This window comes from Ranitomeya variabilis, chromosome 2 (assembly GCF_051348905.1).
Source record: "Ranitomeya variabilis isolate aRanVar5 chromosome 2, aRanVar5.hap1, whole genome shotgun sequence".
Lineage (NCBI taxonomy): Eukaryota > Metazoa > Chordata > Amphibia > Anura > Dendrobatidae > Ranitomeya > Ranitomeya variabilis.
The window spans coordinates 1,014,374,059-1,014,380,010 of record NC_135233.1 but is presented as its reverse complement, the minus strand read 5'-3'; positions in this window follow the sequence as shown (position 1 = coordinate 1,014,380,010).

The window sequence follows — 5,952 nt, the reverse complement described above, 5'->3', positions numbered from 1 at the left end:
TTCACGTTTGTAACTAGTGGTTACTGTATGTATTAAATTTTGATTTTTGCACCAAAAATCCATGAGTGTGCCCGGTATTTAATACTTAGCAATAAGGTTTGGGAACCTACTGTGTGGCACCACCAAGTCTGGCTGTACTAACATTTATTCCTATACACAACCTCAAACAGTCACACTCCAATCTCCACAATGGTGAAGACTAGTGTTGAGCATTCCGATACCGCAAGTATCGGGTATCGGCCGATACTTGCTGTATCGGAATTCCGATACCGAGTTCCGATACTTTTGTGATATCGGAAATCGGAATCGGAAGTCTGCGTTGCGTATGGTTCCTAGGGTCTGGAGGAGAGGAGACTCTCCTTCAGGCCCTGGCATCCATATTCATGTATAAAATAAATAATACAAATAAAAAATATTGATATACTCACCCGTCTGGCGGCCCCTGCTCTTAGCGGTGCCTCCGTTACTAAGAATGCAGGGGAGAAAGACCTTCGATGATGTCGCGGCTTGTGATTGGTCACGTGAGCGGTCACATGAGTGCTCACGCGACCAATCATAAGCCACGACATCATCGAAGGTCCTTCAGGCGCTCATTCTTAGGAACGGAGGCTGCCGGTTACAGCGGTTACTACCAGGGCGCGTTACAGGGTGAATATATCCCTATTTTTTATTTTTATTCTTTATTTTACACATGAATATGGATCCCAGGGCCTGAAGGAGAGTTTCCTCTCCTTCAGACCCTGGGAACCATCCAGGATACCTTCCGATACTTGTGTCCCATTGACTTGTATTGGTATCGGGTATCGGTATCGGTGATATCCGATATTTTTCGGATATCGGCCGATACTATCCGATACCGATACTTTCAAGTATCGGAAGGTATCGCTCAACACTAGTGAAGACCAAAGAGCTGTGGACGGGCACCAGAAACAAAATTGTAGCCCTGCACCAGGTTGGGAAAACTGAATCTGCAATAGGCAGGCAGCTTGGTGTGATGAAATCAACTGTGGGAGCAATAATAAGAAAATGGAAGACATACAAGATCACTGATTATCTCCATCGATCTGGGGCTCCACGCAAGATCTCATCCCGTGGGGTGAAAATGATCACAAGAACAGTCAGGAAAAATCCCAGAAGCACATGGGGGACCTAATGAATGACCTGCAGAGAGCTGGGACCACCGTAACAAAGGCTACAATCAGTAACACACTACCCCGCCAGGGACTAAAAACCTGCAGTGCCAGACATGTCCCGCTACTTAAGCCAGAACATGTCCGGGCCAGTCTGAAGTTTGCTAGAGAGCTTTTGGATTATACAGAAGAGCATTGGGAGAATGTCATATGGTCTGATGAAACCAAAGTAGAACTGTTTGATAGAAACCAAACTCCTCGTGTTTGGAGGAGACAGAATGATGAGTTGCATCCAAAGAACACCATACCTACTGTGAAGCATGGGGGTGGCAAAATCATGCTTTGGGGCTGTTTCTCTGCAAAGAGACCAGGACGACTGATCCGTGTATATGAAAGAATGAATGGGGCCATGTATCGTTAGATTTTAATTACAATCATCAGCAAGGGCATTGAACATGAAATGTGAAAGGGTCTTTCAGCATGATAATGATCCAAAGCACACTGCCAGGGCAATGAAGGAGTGGCTTCATAAGAAGCATATGAAGGTCCTTGAGTGGCCTAGCAAGTCTCCAGATCTCAACCCCATAGAAAACCTTTGGAGGGAGTTGAAAGTCTGTGTTGCCCAGTGACAGGCCCAAACATCACTGCTCTAGAGGAGATCCGCATGGAGGAATGGGCCAACATACCACCAACAATGTGTGCCAACCTTGTGAAGACTTAAAGAAAACATTTGACCACTGTCATTGCCAACAAAGGATATATATCACAATATTGAGATGAACTTTTGTTAATGACCAAATACTTATTTTCGATCATAATTTGCAAAATAAGTCTTGCCAAATCAAGCAAGGTGATTTTCTGGATTTGTTTTCTCATTTTGACTCTCATAGTTGTTGTCTACCTATGATGTCAATTACAGGCCTCTCTCATCTTTTTAAGTGGGAGAACTTGCATAATTTGTGGCTGACTAAATACTTTTTTCCCACTGTAATTTTAATACCCAACTGTTTGTCTCAAGGATAGGTCAAGCAATCAGTATCACCATAGTGGTCAACCCCTTTAAGTGATAATTAGTGGTTAATAATGAGGAATTGCAAGGGTAAGTAATTGTGGAGTTTGTCTTCTGATAGTTATATTACTAAGAAGTGAGGTTTCCCTGATGAAGCCACACTTTGATGGAATAGCGCGTGGGATTTTTTGCCTCTCCCTCCTCCTTTTCAATTTCTAGGGTATTAGCTAAAGGTCAAACATTTTTTTCTTGATCTTGTACTTTTGATTGTACATTTGCATGTCTTGTATTCTTAGAACTTTACTATATTGGTGTTCCTTTTGTCTTTATATATGTTATTTTTTTATATTTTTTCATGGAAATATTGCTCTTATACATTATTGTATATTTTGGAGGTGCATGTTTACATTTTAAAATCATGATATCCCTATGATCTAGAACTGTGGTGTGTTTTGCATCTAAGGTTTACAGAGAGGAGCCAGATGATTGAATATTGCGAAAAAGAGAAGCCAGCTCACCTGCCATAGTTTGTGTGTGAAGCTTAGGTGTCATCCTGACCAGACATAGAAACTGCAGAAACCAAGAGGTCCAGCTCCAGGTAAATCCAATGCATTTACTTGAAAAATAGATTTTTACAAAATACAACCTTGTCCTGAAGAAATAGAAAGGTGAAGGGAGGGGATGGCAATGCAATGCATTTTGAATTCGACTCTGGCGTTCTTTGAGCACAGTGTCTGATATCTCCTACTCCTGCACTGATTAGAAGCACTTCACCTTAATATTAAACAGTGCAGGTTTCTTCTAACGGTTCAGGGGTTAATCTGCTCAGTTGGAATCTCCTGGAAGCTTTCCTGCATTAATGTTCAGCTGTTCACTGTTAGCCACTCCCATCTCTATATAATCCGGGCCCTGGCTAACACTCATTGTCAGAGAAAGCTTTTGCTGCATGGCTGAAGGTTGTTAGTGGTTGAGAAGGCATTTGGTGGATTTATCTGTGATTGTTGCTAGATTTTGGGTGTGTGATAATTTCCCTTTTTTTTCCTACTTTGGTTTAACCCCATCCTCCACTCTCCAGTGAATTCCTCTGTTGTTTGTGTGAGTATATTTGTATGATTGATATTTTTCTTTATCCCTATTCACATTACCTTGATAGTCTGGTTGGTATATTACAGAACACTACTACTCCCCTCTTCCCTGGGTGGAGAAATGGTACAGACTCAGGAGCGAGGGCAAGGTACATGGCCCCGGCGTCTTCACCTTCAGAAGTAATCTGGGGAACAGGGCTAGCTAGTGTGCCTCTTGTGTTAGGGACAGGGAAGGAGTTCCTGGTCCCGGGACACCAGACAACATAGTTGAGATATTTTGCTCTTCACTTGTTTTTATTGTATTTGTGTTTTGATTGTTTACTTGAGATAATAAAGTTACATTGGTATTAAGTGTGTTTCTTATCATAATGCTGGAGCTAATTTTGCTAAGAAAACACTTTTATTTTATATGGCTTGTACTCCTTTCCTGGTACAGTGCCATGCCATTATAACTTTTTAGTGATGCAGGTCCATCTTTATCATTTATACACTGCTAAACATTTTTCTCAGTCCCTCTGCATTTCATTTTTAGAGATCATCAAACATTTGAAATTCGAATTCGCCAGGTTCAGCAATTTTTCCTGAAAATTTGATTTATGTCGAATGTATGTATTTGCAGTGAATCTCAAGTAGTGCAATTGCCTTGGAATGGTTTGTAGAACATTTTTCCATCCCCAGTACTGTATCCAATCTGTTTTATTGTTAATATAACCTAATGGAAACAGAGAGGTGAAAGAGAGAGGTAAAGAGACAAAACTTCTGTGATGAAAGTATGCCACATCTCTCTCTCTTCCTATTGATGCAGCTAAATGTTCAACAGCAATAGTGCCTTTTTCTGTCTCTATGTGGTATGTGTTGTTCGCTCTGACCTCTATCCCTACATTGTAAAATCAGAAAATGGCGCTGCCTGGTTGGCCCCCAGCTTCTATACTTGCTGTGATAGTCCCCTTGATTCGTTGTGCTAGACCATGTGATATGATAGCTCAGTACTTGTGTGGAAGATCGCCTGGCCATGATATCATTAGCCCTCTCTTTGATTCTTCAGGAGTTTATAAAATGGTGTGGGGCACTTTTTTTTCTTGCCCATCTTCACGAATGAAAATGGAAACTATTTACATTTTTGGAGAACTGTGAATGTCAGGAAATTTGACTGAAGTTCAATTCACCATAGATCGATCTGATCATTTCTATTCATTTATAAACTGCATACTGCCACTGGCTGCAGGATGTGGCCAGGATCAAGGCCAACTTTTTCTGTTTTGAAATCCATCCTTTCTTCTTATGTCCTGCACCAGCCAATAACTCACACATCACAAACCAATGAACCATTGTGACTTATTTTTAATGGGATTATTTTAAATTGTCTTCTAATCTTTGCTCCAGATTAACTCAGCTAGATCCTCTGCATGGTTTAGTTCAAGCAAAATGATATCAGTGTATAACAGGCATACTCATGTGAAAAGAACATTTTTGCCATGCACTTGGCTACTGAGGCCTATAGGTTTAATAGATACAGTTATGCTCAAAAGTTTACATACCCCGTCAGAATTTTTGCTTTCTTGGCCTTTTTTCAGAGAATATGAATGATAACACCAAAACTTTTTCTCCGCTCATGATTAGTGGTTGGGTGAAGCCATTTTTTGTCAACTTACTGTGTTTTCTCTTTTTAAATCATAATGACAACCCAAAACATCCAAATGACCCTGATAAAAAGTTCACATACCCTGGGGATTTTGGCCCGATTACATGCACATAAATTGACACAAATGGATTTGAATGGCTAAAGGTAACATCCTCACCTGTGACCTGTTTTCTTGTAATCAGTGTGTGTGCATAAAAGCTGAGTGAGTTTCTGGGATCCAGACAGACTCTTTCAATTTTCATCCAGCCACTCGTTAAAGGGTTGATTATGACTTGTAGGATCGCTACTTCCAACAGGTGGCGCTATAGAGTTAAGTCCTCTTTTTCTCAGAAGAGGCAATTTGCATATTTAAACATCCAGCCACTGACATTTCTGGATTGTGAGTCATGTGGAAAGCAAAAGAATTGTCAACGGATCTATGGGAAAAGGTAGTTGAACTGCATAAAACAGGAAAGGGATGCAAAAAGATATCCAAGGACTTGATAATACCAGTCATCAGTGTTCAAACTGTGATTAACAAACGGAAAATCAGGGGATCTGTAAAAACAAAACCACGGTCAGGTAGACCAACAAAAGTGTCAACCACTGCTACCATGAAAATTGTTCGGGATGCAAAGAAAAACCCACAAATCACATCAGCTGAAATACAAAACTCTCTAAAAACTAGCGGTGTGGCTGTTTCAAGATGCACAATAAGGAGGCATTTGAAGAAAAATGGGCTACATGGTCGAGTTGTCAGAAGAAAGCCATTACTGTGCAAATGCCACAAAGTATATCAACTACAATTCACAAAGCAGCACAGAGTCAAGTCTCAAACCTTCTAGAACAAGGTAATTTGGAGTGATGAGACCAAAATTGAACTTTACCATTTGAGAAAATAAAGAACCTCATTCACAACTACCACAAAAGACTTCAAGCCATCATTGATGTTAGAGGGGGCATTACATGGTATTAAGAAATGGGGTATGTAAACTTTTGATCAGGGTCATTTGGATGTTTTGGGTTGTCATTATGATTTAAAAAGAGAAACCAAATTAGTTTGACATTGAATGGCTTCACCCAACCACTAGCCATGAGTGGAGAAAA